At 56.4% G+C, this 15,608-nt stretch overlaps 1 protein-coding gene across 3 annotated transcripts in view; it reads right to left on the reverse strand.

Annotated features, from left to right (window-relative positions):
- The window catches only part of FAM83F (family with sequence similarity 83 member F), a 29,792-nt gene that overhangs the window by 10,742 nt on the left and 3,442 nt on the right, over nt 1–15,608 (reverse strand). The gene's annotated exons all lie outside the window — the stretch shown is intronic.

Here is a 15,608-nt window from a genome sequence, read left to right on the forward strand (position 1 = left end):
CAGGCTTCGGGGTCAGAGAGATCTGGTTAGGCGACCTTTCCTTGGATGTGACCTTAGGCAGGTCTCTTAATCTTGATGAGCCTCCTTATCTGCAAAGGAGAGGTGCCCTGTACCTCTCCGCTGTTAGGATGACAGACAAGGTCTGTGAAGCATCTGGGACGGAGCGAGTCCTCAACAAACGGACGCGGCTGTGTGGGCAAGGGCACCTGCTGGTCTAGCCAGGAGACCACACCTGGTGCCATCTCCCCGCTGACTGGTCAGAGCGCCAGTTTCCTTGGCAGCAACATGGAGCGAATAGTAACACCTATCTCAGCGCTGTCGGGAGGGCTGAGAAACTGTGGGAGCAGTTCACACAGGCCCCTGCACATGGGAAGCCCAATGAGTGGTACCCTCCATATCATCACCGTCATTAAAAAAAAAAAAAAAAAAAAAAAAAAAAAAAAATATATATATATATATATATATATATATATATATATATATTATATATATATATATAAAATTGATTTTTACAGAGAGGACGAGAGAGGGATAGAGAGTTAGAAACATCGATGAGAGAGAATCATCAATCAGCTGCCTCCTGCACATCCCCAAGGTACATGCCCTTCACCTGAATCGAACCCAGGACCTTTCAGTCCGCAGGTCAATGCTCTATCCACTGAGTCAAACCGGTTTCGGCATCACCGTCATTTTTATCATCACCATCACGCAGGTGCATTGCCACGACTCCTGCCTCTAAAGAACCCCACCCCCAACGCCATCCACACAACATTACTCCAGGCTCTTCTGAGCACCTATGTTTAACATCCCATCATTTACACAAGTAACACTGACTGAGCTGCCCAGGCAGAGGGAGGAGCTAAAGACAAATAAACTATAATCCCTAACTTCAAGGGATTAATCCAGGAGGAACGATAAGACATTTGCACAAAAGAACTAAGACATGAGGTGTGATGAAATAAACGCCTTAAGAGATGCACAGATGAGATGTGATGTGAATTCAGGGTGGGGGCCAGGAGGTGAAGGAAGGAAATACATTGATTACTCTCAGCCAGCAGAGAACAAGAAACACTTCAGCGAGGAAGCTGACATCTGGAGAATGGGCAGCAGGGGGCACCACGAGAAATGGGCAGAGAGGGAGACAGAGCAGGGAAGAAAGGAGAGGGATGGAGAGTTAGAAACGTCGATGAGAGAGAGACATCGATCAGCTGCCTCCTGCACACCTCCTACTGGGGATGTGCCCGCAACCACGGTACATGCCCTTGACTAGAATCGAACTCAGGACCTTTAAGTCGGCAGGCTGATGCTCTATCCACTGAGCCAAACCAGTCTCGGCAAGGGGCGCCTTTTCTAACCTGCACACAGGTGCCAAACGGGCTGGCAGGTGCCTAGCAGGTGGGCATTTCCGGCAAACAGCACAGCAGAAAGGCCTGAAGGCAGGGATTAACATGCACTGAACAGTCTTAACGTGCCTCACGCTGCTCCAGGTGCTTTCTAACCTGATCCTCACAATGGGGAGGATGGTGGAGCTATAAAAGAGGACAAAGGGGTAAGTGCAAAGGGGCAAGAAATGTGCCCGAGGCCACACAGCATGTAGCAGAGCAGGGATTTGGACTCTGGTCCTCTGTTTGACCTCCACGATCTTCACTGCACTGCATCATACTGGGTCACAAAGATGGGGCAGCTGTAAGTTATTTTAGAAACATCACGTAAAAAAAACTGGCTTTTAAAAAAGACTAAACAAGATAGATAGACAAATTTCTAGCAAGACTGACAGCCCTAACCGGTTTGGCTCAGTGGACAGAGCGCCGGCCTGCGGACTCAAGGGTGTGTGGGAAGGTCCCCTGCTTGCGTCTATAGACACTTAATGGCGTACAAAGGGTTAATAAAAGTTCAGCACATTTTTTTTTTTTGAGGAACCCAAATAGTTCTAAGATGTGAGAAAGCAAAAAGATCCATAACAGCTAAGCCAATTTTGAAAAAGAAAAGCTAAACGGGGACCCTTGTCCTACCAGAGAGCAGATAGATACACTACAGCGCTATAGTGGTAAGCTGTGGTACTGAAGTAGGAAGGAACTAACGGATGGAATACAATGGAGAGACAGAACCGTATGTGCACCTATCAACCTGCAGGAAACTCCAAGTCTGATGGAGGTAGGATCACACCTTGGTGAGGAAGGTTTAGTAGATGCTATTGGGGAAACTGGTTTCCTGTGTAGAGAAGAATAAGCGGATCCCTACCTCACACTACATATCAAGGTGAACGGCAGGCAGGCTAAGCAGCTAAATGTGAAAGATAAAACTAAGAAAGGAATTGATGACATGTTGAAGATATCTTCATGGCACAGGCAAGAAAGGATTGCTCAAGATTCCGAAAGCAGAAATCCTAAGGCAAATAAAAATTTTTAAAGCCGTGCTCCGCAAATTTGGGATTTTTTGTTCAAAGAAAGATGCCATAGACCACGGTAACTGAAGGAGACTATCTTGTTTAGTCTTTTTTAAAAGACAGGGAGAGGATTTATGCAATGTCTGTGATAAAAAGGAATTAATAATATACAATGATTCCTGCAAAATTTTAAATTAATTAATTTTTTATTTTAGAGAGAGAGGAAAGGGGGAGAGAGAGGAAGAGGGAGAAGGAGAGAAAAAGAGGGAGAGGGAGAGGAAGAGAGGAAGAAGGAGAGGGAGAGGGAAAGAGAGATACAAATCAATTTGTTGTACACTTATTTATGCATTCATTGGTTGGTTCTTGTATGTGCCCTGACCCAGGATTGAACTTGCAACTTCGGCGTACCTGGACGATGCTCTAACCAACTGAGCCACCCATCTAAGGCCAGGACCTCTGCAAACTGGCAAGGAAAACAAACAAACCAGGAAACTAATTAGGAAAATGAGCAAAGGATATGAAGAGGCAAGTCCTAGGGGAGATATCTGAATGGCTAATAAGTATATAAAGCGATCAGAAGAATTCAAATTAAAGCAAAGAAATGGCGGGAGGGAACACTGGTGCAGCTACTCCCAGGAGCAAGGAAGGGCGCTCGGTGAACGGTGTGTCTAACGGCAGCCAGCACCCAGGAAGCCTCCTGGGCCTCTGCACGGGTCCATAAGGGACCAGGGACAAGGACACTCACTGCAGCTTCCTTTGGGATAGCAAAGAGCTGGCAACACCTTAATGTGAATTTCTAGAAGAACAGACACCAGGTATGTCAGGAATGTACACAGCAGCGCAGCAGACAGGAGCAATGAACTGTCTGCACACAGAACTTGGTATCTTTAAAACAGAGAGTTTGGTTTAAAATGTTAGAGGACAAGATCTATAGCCTAATACCGGCGTCAATAAAACAACACAGCGTGTTTTTCAAGGATACAGACATGGCCAAGGACATAAGCTAAATACCCAAGGGTGACTGCCTAGGGGAGGTTAAAGGGAGGGAGGGAAGGAGGAAGGAAAAGGAGAGGGAGGGTCCTACTTGGACTGATGGAGGCTGTGGAGCACGGACTGCGACTCACAGTCAGCGCCGTTAAGGAGATCCGGAACAGACGGGGGCCTGGAGCAGTTGGGGGTAGGTACAGCGGTGGGGCTGGGCTTAACTACAGAGGTTTTTAACGTGACACTTCTGGCCTCCTTCCGTCAGAACACGGCTCCCCCCATCTTGGAGGGCACCTGATGTCTGATCGCCCCGTGCCGTCTGAGCCCGGGCCCAGCAGATGCTCATTTCCAGATGCTCCACAGCGTCCAGCTGGAAGCCGGCTCCCAGGCTGTGGCCGGGGCCGGCTGGACTGGCTCTGGGAGGCACGGAGGCTTTTGTTTTGTGATGGAAAGAGCTGCCCTGCCCCCACCCGCTAAGGCTGTGACCGGACGGGATCACAGATGGGAGGGAGAGAAAATCCGAGGGCCCTGTATTCCGGCTTGGTCTGGCACCCTGGTGCAAGCCGGCCATCGGTGTCACCGCCAATTAAACAGTGAACTATCTGTCCCAGGAAAAAATCAATTGCTCGCTGACTCGCGACTCCGGCAATCTCGTTGTGGAGGAGAAGCGATAATTACCCTCCCCGTGGGTCTCCCAGGCCCCCGTTGGCACCCAGCTCCAAGCGCCAGGCCGGGGACAACCAGCTCCCCCCACTCTGCCCGGTGTGTAATGTGCCGTGTGACCCACCGCACCAGACTGGGCTTCAGGACTCCTGGCGTCAGTGCCAAACCAGGTTTTAAAAGAAGGACGTCACAGGCTCAGAACCGGGAGACAGATTGCATCCAGCCCTCCCCGGGGCAGGCTCGCCGTGTCCTCTAGCTGGTACCCACGGACGGACGTGCGGTGCCAGCGCGGAGGAGAGAGGCTAATTCCAGGTGGCAGGAGTCTTTGGAAGCCACTGTGGGTACTGGCAAGGAGGCTCTGATGCTGTAATACTTCTCACAGGGCGTTTGCTTAGCGTCGGGCCTCCTGCTTTGAAATCATGCTGCAGCGAGGAGGGGGAGGAGGAAGGGGGGGCAGGGAGCCTCCGAATTCCCCTCTACCTGTCACTCACCATTAATTAAACTGCCAGCGTTTCAGGTTCTCTTTCTCCACTCCTTAATTACCACCAGATAACAAGGAACAGGATCCACCTTCCCTCGAGCACTCCTCGGCTCAAGACAGCCGGCGACGGGCTCCCCGGGTGCATTAGATGACCCTGGCCAGGCTCCGAGCCCGCTCACCGGCCTCCTGACCCTCCCCCGCCCCTCCCAAATCAACATCCTGTCCGCTACCCACAGCCTCTGGCCTCTCCCTTCTTCTCCCCACTGACAGTTCCAACCCGTCATGGGGTCTAGCAGGTCCCACCTGCCCCAGCAGCTTCTCTGGGTTCACTCCTTCCTGTTCCCCCTGGACCGCTGCCCCAGCTCAGGCCCCGAATTTCCTACCGAACCCCTGGAATAGCTCCTCCTCCATCTTCGCTCCATGCCATTCATCACGGCAGTGGCCCTCCCGAGTCACGAGCAGGGCAAACCCCTAACCTGGCATGAGAAAGCCCCCCAGCTTCTTCGGGCCGTTTCACCTCTGCCCTCTCTTCAGCCCAGTAGAAGGGCCTACAGTTACCCTCACACGCCATTTCTTGGCAATACTGACCTCCTGGGGCCTCCTGCTGTGGAGGCTGTTCTGTGCACTGCAGGATGTTTATTGTTTATTTTTTAAAAATATATTTTACTGATTTTTTTTACAGAGAGGAAGGGAGATAGAAAGTTAGAAACACCAATGAGAGAGAAACATCGATCAGCTGCCTCCTTCACACCCTCTTGCCCTTGACCGGAATCGAACCTGGGACCCTTCAGTTCACAGGCTGACGCTCTATCCACTGAGCCAAACCGGTTTCAGCAGGATGTTTATTTAGGAGCATGCCAGTAGCATCCCGAGTGGTGACGACAACAACAACAACAACAACAACAAAATGTCTGCAGCCGTGAATAAATGTTTCCTGGGGGCAAAATCCCAGCATCTCACCCCCTCCACCCCTCCAGACATCTCGTGAGAATCACTACACACATCAGGCAGTTTAGGGCCTGTTCCTCCCCTTCCACACCTTGTGAAACATCCGGGCATCTCTCCGGACTCAGCAGAGAACTTCCGAGCTTCTCCCCGCCCGGCAGTGAGCACTGCTCCTCGCGTCCTGCCTGCATGGTGCCAGGCAAACAGAACTCCCGGACATTGTATGGCTACGTCTGCCGAACGCCTCTGCCCCTTTCTGGACACGGCTCCCGGATGGCAGGGATCATGATTTCTCTCAGAATCTCTACCCTCAGGGGCCATCTTAACACCACGCCAGGTCTCCATGTTTGTGGAATGAATGTCTGAATGGAGGCTGCTTCGTGTTTATTGTTGTATTTGTGGGGGTGGGTGTAGCTTTGTAGTTGCCTCTTTTATTTCAGTAACGACAGGGCACTGGGGTGGAGAGGAAAGAGAATGCTGAGCAAAGTTCCTGGTTGATTGTCTTGCTGGAAGGCAGAGTGCAGTTCTCCCTCAAGGCTGCAGAGAAGGGACTGCTGCCCCAGCCAACAGCTCCGGGACCTGGCCTCGGCTCTGCGCCATCCACCGAAGATGCTGAAGGAGCAGCCAGCCAAGAGTGAGGACAGCACTGAACCTCGGGGCGGAAGTCCACACCAGGGACTTGAGGAGGAGGCAGGGCTGTCACTAGCCCATGGAGCAAACATCTTGGTGCAAACTACAAAAGGATGCCGTCCTCTCTGTGCTGGACGCAAGCCCATCTGTGGAGCATGGGCTCCATGGCAGCCCCACTGAGCCCCTTGGCTGTGCCCGCCTGAAGGGCACAGGCTGCCCCTCTGCACTTGGCCCCTGCACTGAAGAACATTCCAGAAGGCCACTTCCTCCGAGCTAGGAGAAAGCTTAGCTAGAGCCTAGCCTGGAGGTTAAGTTGTCCGTCTGGGACTGGGCAGAGGCAGGCCTAAAGCTCGGCGTCTGGCACTAGTCCTGAGCTATCACCCCCGATGATGTGGCCACGGCAGGCTCTGGGACAGGTCTGGCTAGGACCCCAGGCCACCTCTGGTCAGACAAAACCGAGGTGCACTGGTAGAACTGGACTATCCCACCCACTCCCTCACTGGTTTGCCCAGTTCTGCAGATGCTGAGCTCTAGGTACTAGGGTGGGTGTGGTAGCTGTTCTGGCAAAGATCCACTCCTTTCTCAGATCTGTGGTGGGAAAAAGCAAGAGGTCACAGGCCAAGCCTGCTCACCGCAGGGCTGTGCTGGCACGGTCACTTCCCAGGGAGGAAAGAAAGGGAGCCTACGGAGGCACGTCCCTGCTTTCCCCTTGATGACTCACATGAGCCTGGGGCCCGACTCTGATGCTCCCCCCACACCCTCCCCCCTCATGCTCACCCTGCTGACTCTCCATGCCTGCTGGCGGCTCCGGTGACATCATGTCCGGGCGCCCCAGGAAGAAGCTCTGCAGTGAGAGAGCCCATTAAGCTCAATCGCTACAGGTGAGGGGTGCCAACTCCACGCCTTTAGCCCTGCGGTCCCTGGGGGCAGGGAGGGCAGCACCTGGGCAAGCTGGGCAAGCTTCTGCCTCCCGGAACAGCCATCTGCCTGGCAGCCCAGGGGGGTTGGTTTGTCTGGGACCAGAGAGCAGGCCTTCCTGTTCCCATGGAGGGTAGTGCTGGGTGGGCTGGGCTGCCTCCCCAACTGTGGAATGTCCTCCTCTGGCTCCCCAAAGAGGGGTCTGGGGCCCCAGATACACTTAAAGGTCAGCGTGTGCAGACTCCCTGGGGTGGGGGTGAGCCTGCTGAATGTGCAGACCAGACTTTTGGGTGAGGCAGTTAGACCCCCAGGAGCTGAGCAAGGACGATGGGCCAGATACAGGTCAGCAGGGCGGAAAGCCCTGAGCGCCTCGCTATGAGCAAAACTAGGAAAACCAGGACTTTGCCCCCGGCGTACCCTTTCCTCCCTCGCACATCACCAGTCATGTGGCTGCGAGCCCCTGACCTTTCATATCACTGGTACCCAGACCTTTCCTCCCGAAAGATAACATCTGGGAGATAACATCCGGGCCCAGAAAAGCAGCAAAACCAGACCAGCAGCTCCATGGCTGCCTCAGGACCGGCTGCACTGACTAATGATCCAGTGCCAACCAATCAGTGGAGACCGGGACACCTGGAGAGCTGATGCATGTTCTGTTGAGGTCTCCCCTGAGAGCTCCCCTAAGGTTCCCCCTGCAAGAGAGAGAGAAACCCTGAGGGGGCAGGGGAGGGAAGGGCCCTCTGGGGAGCACCTTCTCCTGCCTCCTCTTCCTCCCCCACAGTGTGTGCATCTCCCAGGCTCGGAGGGACCCCACAAAACTTGCAACCAGGGGAGCAGCGGGCAGCAGCAGCTGGTGTCGGGCTAACCCCCGGACCTGCCTCCAAGGCCCCTTTTCTCTGACTTGCCAGGGAGCCGCAGCAGCCCAGCCTCGGCTCCTCTGTTGCCTCTTCTGTGCTAAGCCCTCCCTCGTTTTGCAGTCCTGAGCCAATACATTCTTGCTTGCTTTGCTGCACTTTATCTCTTAATTTTTTTCCCTTCAAGAAGACAAGGCCGAGGTCTCCCTGTCTGGCTGGTGTTCGGAAGAGAATATGCCCTCTGGAAGCAGAAAACCTTCCTGCTGGTGTGGCCCCGAGCGAGTCCCTCCACCTCAGCCTCCATTTCTTCGCTGTAGACGGGGAGGGGACACGTTCACGGGGTTCTGAGGGAGCCGGTGCGGGCCTGTGCGGAGCAGTGGGCATATGCCACGGCCTCCTCTGTCCTCAGAGCGGGAACCAGAACAAAGGCCGTCCCTTCAGAGGAGGGGGGGAGGGGAGGAAGCGGCCGGTGTGGGCGCAGAGCCGGGGTGTGTGTGAGGGGCGACCACAGGCAGAGCGCAGGGCGCCGCCCCAGCAGACATCGCGGCGGAGTTGTCTTCCTTTGGCTCAGTACGGGCTCAGCAGGCCGGCCTGGGGCGCGGATCAGAGCCTGGGGGGCAGTACTCTCCCCGAAGGGTCAAGCTCGCGCTAACGGAGGGGAAGGGCGGCCGATTAGGGGGAGAAGAGCGCATGGCGTGCTGGTGGCGGAGGCTGGGCGGCTGTTCCGCACCCTGAGCAGCCGGAGCTCCTGCTGAGAAACCCAGGGCAGAGCAGAGACGGCCTGGGGGTGGCTCTGGGACGCAGGCCCAGCACAGGGCTGGGGGACGGAACGATTCATCTCTTGTGGGGAGGGCTTGGGCTCGGGTACACCCGGAGGCTTTCTTTGGTCATCAAGGCTGCAGCAGGCCCTATTGGAAGCATCGCCCATGTCTGCACCAGGAGGGGGCAAATCTCCACAGTCCAAGGGCACACGGCAGTGGGGACAGCGACTGTGGAGACCAGAGTCCCATCCTGGTGGAAGGGTTGTGGGCGCTCTGCTGAACCCCTCTGGATTCCACCTGAATAGCGAGGTTGCCTCCTGGTTCTGTCGAGGATGCAAAGAAACACTCTGAGGCCTGGACAGGATCTGGTCTGATGCCTGCCCCGTGGCTGGGCTTTGTCCCTCTCCCCTGTAGTGTCTGGCACACAGTAGGTGCGCAGGGTCAGCTTGATGGAGGTGCTAGCTTCACAGTCCGGATCATGCTTCCTCTGGGCAGGCGGCTCCACCAACACGGCCCTGAACACGGTGTTCCCTTGCTCACACACTCTGGCCCTCACTGCCCACAGAACCAAGCCCTCAGCCTGGCTGAAGACCCTCCGTGTGTGTCCAACCCACTCCCTCCCCCCCCCCCCCACCCCCGGACAATCAACACACTAAGCTCTCCAAACACACCCAGCAGGCTCTGCCCTCCTGACCTAACTCTTGCCGTCACAACCTTATCCCCGTGGCAATAGGAATACCCTCCCTCCACCATTCCACTCTTCCCTGAGGCTGTCCCAGGACCCAGCTCTGCCCCTGGCCCCCAGGGATGCTGGTCTGCGCAGGCCTGTGTCTGAGCAAGTGACCGAGGGGTGTGTGTGAAGGACAGAGGCCTGTCCTCCCTGCCTGCACAGGGCCTGACTGGCAGGAACTGCTCCCAGCAGACTCCCTCTGCCGGGGTCCTCCCCTGGGGAGCTGAGGGAGCGGCAGCAAGGACCGGGGCCAAGACCCAGGGGTCCTATTCTGTTTGGAGGCCAGGCTGCCCCCAGCCCACCAGCGGGGCATCTGTGCTTTGTCAGCGGAGGCTTCCCAGCTGTCTGCAGCCGTGTTACCCCGTTTCAGGCTCACTCATGAGACACCATCAAACACCAGGCTCCCTGGCCGCACTGGCAGCCGCTGGAGCCCGATCTGCCCAGCCCGGCCGCCTCCTCTCCCAGGCCTTGGCACGTGCCCTCGGCGCAGGGCTCCGGGTCCAGCCCGCGGTCACGCCTCCCCGTTTCACCACGGGCGCTCCTTCCCTGGTGACCTGGCCCTCGGCGGCCACCGCTCTTCACACCCGAACCCGAACCCTGGCTGCTGCAGGAGGCACGCAGCTGGCTCTCCGGAGAGAGGGGACAGACTGCACCCACGGGAGCGAGGCCAGCCAAGTGGGCCGTGAAGAACCATATGCGATTCGCCGGGGAGTGACGTGGCGATTCTTCTTAAGATCCGAGGCCAGCTTTCCCCTGCCCCCGGGCTCGCTGCTGGGACGGCGTCCCGCGCACTAAGCTGGCGTTAATTAGTGGAAATTATCTAATGCAAGCTCGTTTTAACGTTAGCTTAAAGCTAAACATAATTAGGAAGATAAATCAGCGGGAAAAAAAAAAAAATCCAATGAAGATACACAGACGCTCCTTAGGCTCAGCTGCTGGGCTGGCCGGCCCGGAGCTCTGGGCGCTGTAATGCACGGGCAGAGGGAGGCAGGGCTGGGCAGGACCCGCCTGTAGCTTCCCGAGGGACCCGCCGGGCAGGACGACTGGAGCGGGCAGCGTTCCCGGGAGGCTCTGAGCAGCAGAGGACGGCTTTGTGGTCACCGTCAGGTGATGCTACCCGGGCGGGCTCCCCAGAGCGGGGGGGGGGGGGGGGGGGGGGGGGGGGGGGGGGGGGGGGGGGGGGGCCCGGGAGTGCACAGCGAGAAATTCGGTCGGGAAAGTGGCCACGAAGGTGTCGGAGCCCTGGCTGGTGTGGCTATGTGATCAGACTGCTGGCCCCAGCACCAAAGGATCCTGGGTTCGATTCCCGGTCAAGGGCACGTACCTGGGTTGCAGGTTCGATCCCTGATTCCGGTTGGGGCCCATGTGGGAGGCAACTCATGGATGTGTATCTCTCTCCCTCTGCCACCCCCGCCCCTTCCTCCCTTGGAAAAAATATCCTCGGGTGAGGCTTAACAGAAAACAAAAGAGAAGGTGTTGGAGCGAGGGGAACGGTGTGAATCTATGCGTTCCCAGACCTCATTCCCGCACACTCCCGCCCTGCCTGCTCTCTCCGGCCAGGCTGGCTGCTTCGGCGGCGCATTCCCGGGCCGGTGCTCCCCTGGCGATTGGTGGGAATCGGATTCCCACCCAGTTCCACTGGCAGAATGGCCTTACCCTCTCTGACCCTCACTTCCCTCACGCGGGCAATGGAAAGTTGCCGGATTTTGGTGAAAATTTAATGATATCTATTCTTCAGGGCTGGCACATGTCTGGCTGGCATTTAGTTTAATTGCCCTGTAAGTAACAGCTATTAACCCGCCTCACTGTGCTGCCATTCATTTTCTTTTTCTCTCCCCCATCAGGATGAAGACGAGGGTCCACTTTTTATTCATCTGTGTGCTTCTGGGACATGGCACACACTAGGTCCTCAGAAAAAAAACACGTTAAATAAACCAGGCAGTGCGGAAGCCCTCCTGGGAGGGGGAGTTAAGGACACGGTCTGTCCTCCAAGATCCGCCTACAGGTGCCCGCCCCACCCCAGCCATCCGGGGACTCACACCAACAAGGGCTCCCAAGCTGAGCCTCCCAGTGCCCAGCCAGGACTGCCAGGGCCCGACAGATGATGACCACTCGGCCAGCTACACCAGAAAACAGGAGACTCGGGCCGAGAGACGGATAATGAGAAACACTCTCGTCCAGGCCTGTGACTCTGGGGCCCTGGGCAAGTCCACAGACGCCACGGGTTCAGAGAAGTGGAGAGAGAGCTCTTGGGAAGGCAGCGAAGCTGACTGCTCATGGCCCTGGGGTGGTGAGGTGCTGGACGGGGAAGAGCAGGGATCCCCCAGTGACTCAGCCTCGGGGCGGGGGGGGCGGGGGACAGCGCCAGGCCCCACCCTGCCGGGCTTGCTGGTTCTCTGCCGGCTCCCTCACCCCCAGGAGAAGCTCGCCCCAGCACAGGCTCGGCCTTGTACCCCTGAGAAAAGGAAGGTGATCTGGCCGCCAAGGTGAGCAACAAGCATCCTCGGGGGCAACCACGCGGAGGGCTGGGGGTGTCTGGCTGGGAACCCATCAAGGTCTCAGCTTGTCGTTGAGGACACAGGACTCTGGGGCCAGAAAGTGGCCGCGAAGAGGACAACCGGCCCCTGGAGGCTTCCCGGGGACCCCGGCCCCGTGTCCCCGAGCAGTGTGTCCTCCCCCTCCCCCACTACCCAGGGCGGAGCAGCTAGCGACCTTGCACTTGTCCGCCTCCAGACAAGCGTGTGAGCTTCTTGGGGCCGGGCTGGTAGCTTTTGTTTTTGGAAGTTTTAGAGGGAAGATGTGGCCCCAGGGGGCAACCCCCAACCGTAGCCTGTGTTTGTAGTGGGACGGCAGCCTTGACCTCGGGCCTGCGTCGAGCCCGCTGGCCTCTTGGGCGTGCTGGGGCCTCGTGCTTTCCCTGAGCCTCCAGGAAAACACCGCTTCTCTTGCCAGGATTGAATCAATCGGCAGAAACCACACGGGAGGCACCTGTCTTTCAATAACATTAGTCCCTCTTAATAGAAATCCCTTTTATCCGCAAACACTGCTCATCCTTTTCAAAGCGCTGCCTCACAGTCTCGCACTAGCATCTCAGAGCAGCCTTGCAAGCAAGAAGGCAAACATTGTCCCCACTTTCCCGATGCAGAGATGGAGGCCCAGCAAGGTCAAACGGTTTGCCCAAGGTCACCCGGTGGGTGAGGAAAGAGACAGCCAAGCAAGGACAGGGACATCCGGGCTCTGGTTCCCAGCTGTGTCCTCCTCCCCTGCCGTGGCCTGGCCTCCGGACACCGCTGCCCGGCAGACCCGGCTCTGTGTCCAGAGGCCTCGATGCAGGCCCGGCTCACCCGGGCCCCGTCTCCTGCTTTTGCACTCCCTGGCAAACACCAGCCTCACCATCGGGGGCCCAAAGTGGTCCATTTCACAGGAATCGAGCCTCGCTTTCCCTCTCCTCCCGACAGGGAATAGCCTGTCCCTCAGGCCCATCGCCCTCTCTGGAAAGCTCGAGTTGTGGGGAGTCCTCCCAGACTGCCCTGGGGCTCCCCGGGCGGAGCCTGTGTGGCCGGTCAGGCCCCTCTGGGTGCTGGTGGGTGCGAGGGCAACACCCTCGGGCCTCCCTGGTTAGGAATCAGGGAGCTGGGTGCCGGCCGTCTCGTCTCGGCGCAGGGCCTCCCGGAGCAGACTCCTTAGAGCTCCTCAAAGCTCCCGGTCCCGGGGGGGGGAAGGGGTTCCCCTGCAGCGAGCTGTGTGCCAGGCACCCTGGCGGCACCGACAGGAGCCTCATCTGAGCACAACAAGACTCCTCTGGACGGTGAACCCGATAAAGGGCCAAGGAAGAGGTGCCATCTGGATCGGGCCCCGAGGGAAAGGGAACAAACCCGCCAGCAGGCGGAGGCGAGGTAGGGCCGAGCCTGGCTACCTACGCCCCTCGGTCCCCGGGTTCATAAGAGCTGCCTCGCCCAGCACCCCCCTTTCCTGGCCATGCTTATAACCTGTGCAGGGTTCCTGGCCATCCTGACCTGGGACCTGGGGGGGCTGGCCCTTTTGGACGTCGGAGGCCTCCGCTGGGAAATGAGGACAGCACTCTGCCGTCCCAGGTGATGGAGGCTCTAAGGCACATGTGTCAAACACAAGGCCCGCGGGCCAAATCCGTCCCGCCAGGCCTTGCAATGTGGCCCGCACCGCGCTGTCATCACTGCACTCCGCTGTGTTTCTATCACAATGACAGTTTATGACTGTTCAGTAAACCATTCGGCCCGCGATTTAGGCTGGATTTTAGATTTTGGCCCCTTCTCTGATTGAGTTCGACACCCCTACCTAAGGAAACGGACGCAGGGATGCAGAGGTGAGGCGCAGGTGATAAATCCTCCCTCACCCGGCCCTGCGGCCTCGCGCATGGAAGCTGCTGGTCAGCGGTCAGCGGGGCCTGGGCACCAGGAGGGCTGGCTGGCGAGGTGCAGTCTCACCTCTCCCGCCGCGTTCAGACCCGCTGTGGGCAGGTCCTCGGCATCCACAGTCCCGCCCTCACCCCATTCCGGGCTGGGTTAGCGGCCCTCCCGTCACACCCTCTGCTCAGGCACTCGGCACACTGCATTGTAACGACGGGTTAGCAGACCATTGGGCACCTAGGGGAGTTTACTATGGCTGTTTTCTACTAACGTGCTTCGCACACAGTGGACCTCAAAATACCTGTCCAGCCCCAGCTGGTTTGGTTCACTGGAGAGAGTGTGGACCCGAGGGCTGAAGGGTCACAATTCCAGTGAAGGGCAGGTGTGGGAGGCAACCAACCAATCAACATGTCTCTCTCACATCAATGTTTCTCTCTCTCTGTCTATCCCCTCCCCACCTCCACTCTTTCTAAAAATCAATGGAAAAATATCCCCAGGTGAGGATTACAATTTATACTGCTATCTGCGCAGTGACCAAATGGGTGCATTACCCTTCAGAGTCAAAAGTCCATCCAAATTCGAGTTGTTGGAGCCTCTCGCTCTGCCCATGTGAGAACTAAGAGTTTCCCAGGCCGTGGTCTGGTTTAAGTCCGCCCCTGGCAGTGACAAGGATCTTAGCAGCCCAACCTCTGCTGGTCATCTCGCCAGCCAGGGACACACCAGGGACTCGTTTCTGGGTCCCTGAAGGCAACCGTCCCGCCCGCAGTTTAAGCAGACAAAAGACATCATTCAGTGACACTAAACTACACAGACAACTCCCGGGAAAAAACATGACAAAAACCCCACCCCATGAGTAAACATGGCCGCGTGTTTGCACGTTGGCTGCCTAGTGCCCCGGGAGGCCTCCTGACATTTGCGGAGGCCTGGGGAGCAGATAAGACTGCCGGCCTCAAAGGCCTCCTCCCATTCCACATGGTCCTGCCTTCATGCCTGCTGGGCTGCTCCCTCACCGGCCACGACCCTCTGCCCCTCCTCCCCAGCCCCCATCATATTTCCAAAGCGTCTCCTTTAGGCTCCCCCTCCCCCACAACCCTGAGGCCCAGGTGGGGAAGCCTCACTGGTCTGCATCTGCGGGTAAGTCACAGCCACAGAGCCCCAGTTTCTGGTTCTCACTCAGGAATAACCTCATGAGATTATTCTGAGGATTAAGTGAGATAAAAGACAAAACTCTGGAACTCCCATTTGACCCAGTAATCCCACTCCTGGGAATATATCCTAAGAAACTGGAAACACCAATCAGAAAGGATGTATGCACCCTATGTTCATAGCAGCACAATTTTCAATAGCTAGGATTTGGAAACAGCCTAGGTGCCCGTCAGCAGATGATTGGATCAGAAAACTATGGTGCATCTACACAATGGAATACTGTGCTGCCATAAAAAAGAAGGAATTCTTAGCATTTGCAGCGACCTGGATGGAATTGGAGAACATTATGCTGAGTGAAATAAGCCAATCAATGAAAGAGAAACACCACATTACCTCACTCATTTATGGATAATAAAGAACATTATAAACAGATGAACAAAAAGATAGATACAGAGACAGTAAAGCATCAAACAGAATGTCAAATTACAGCGGGGGAGGGTAGGGAGATATTAGGGAGATAAGAGATCACTGAGGACTTGTATGCATGCATATAAGCATAACCAATGGACGCAAAATTCTGGGGATGGGGTGTGTGTGTGTGTGTCGGGGCATGTATAGGAGTGGGGAGGGCAATGGTAAGATATGTACACATATAATACCTTAATTTAAAAAAAAAGGAAAAAAAAGACAAAACTCTGGCACACAGTTGGACACACATGTCCTGC

Source organism: Pipistrellus kuhlii, unplaced genomic scaffold (assembly GCF_014108245.1).
Source record: "Pipistrellus kuhlii isolate mPipKuh1 unplaced genomic scaffold, mPipKuh1.p scaffold_m20_p_3, whole genome shotgun sequence".
NCBI classification, from domain to species: domain Eukaryota; kingdom Metazoa; phylum Chordata; class Mammalia; order Chiroptera; family Vespertilionidae; genus Pipistrellus; species Pipistrellus kuhlii.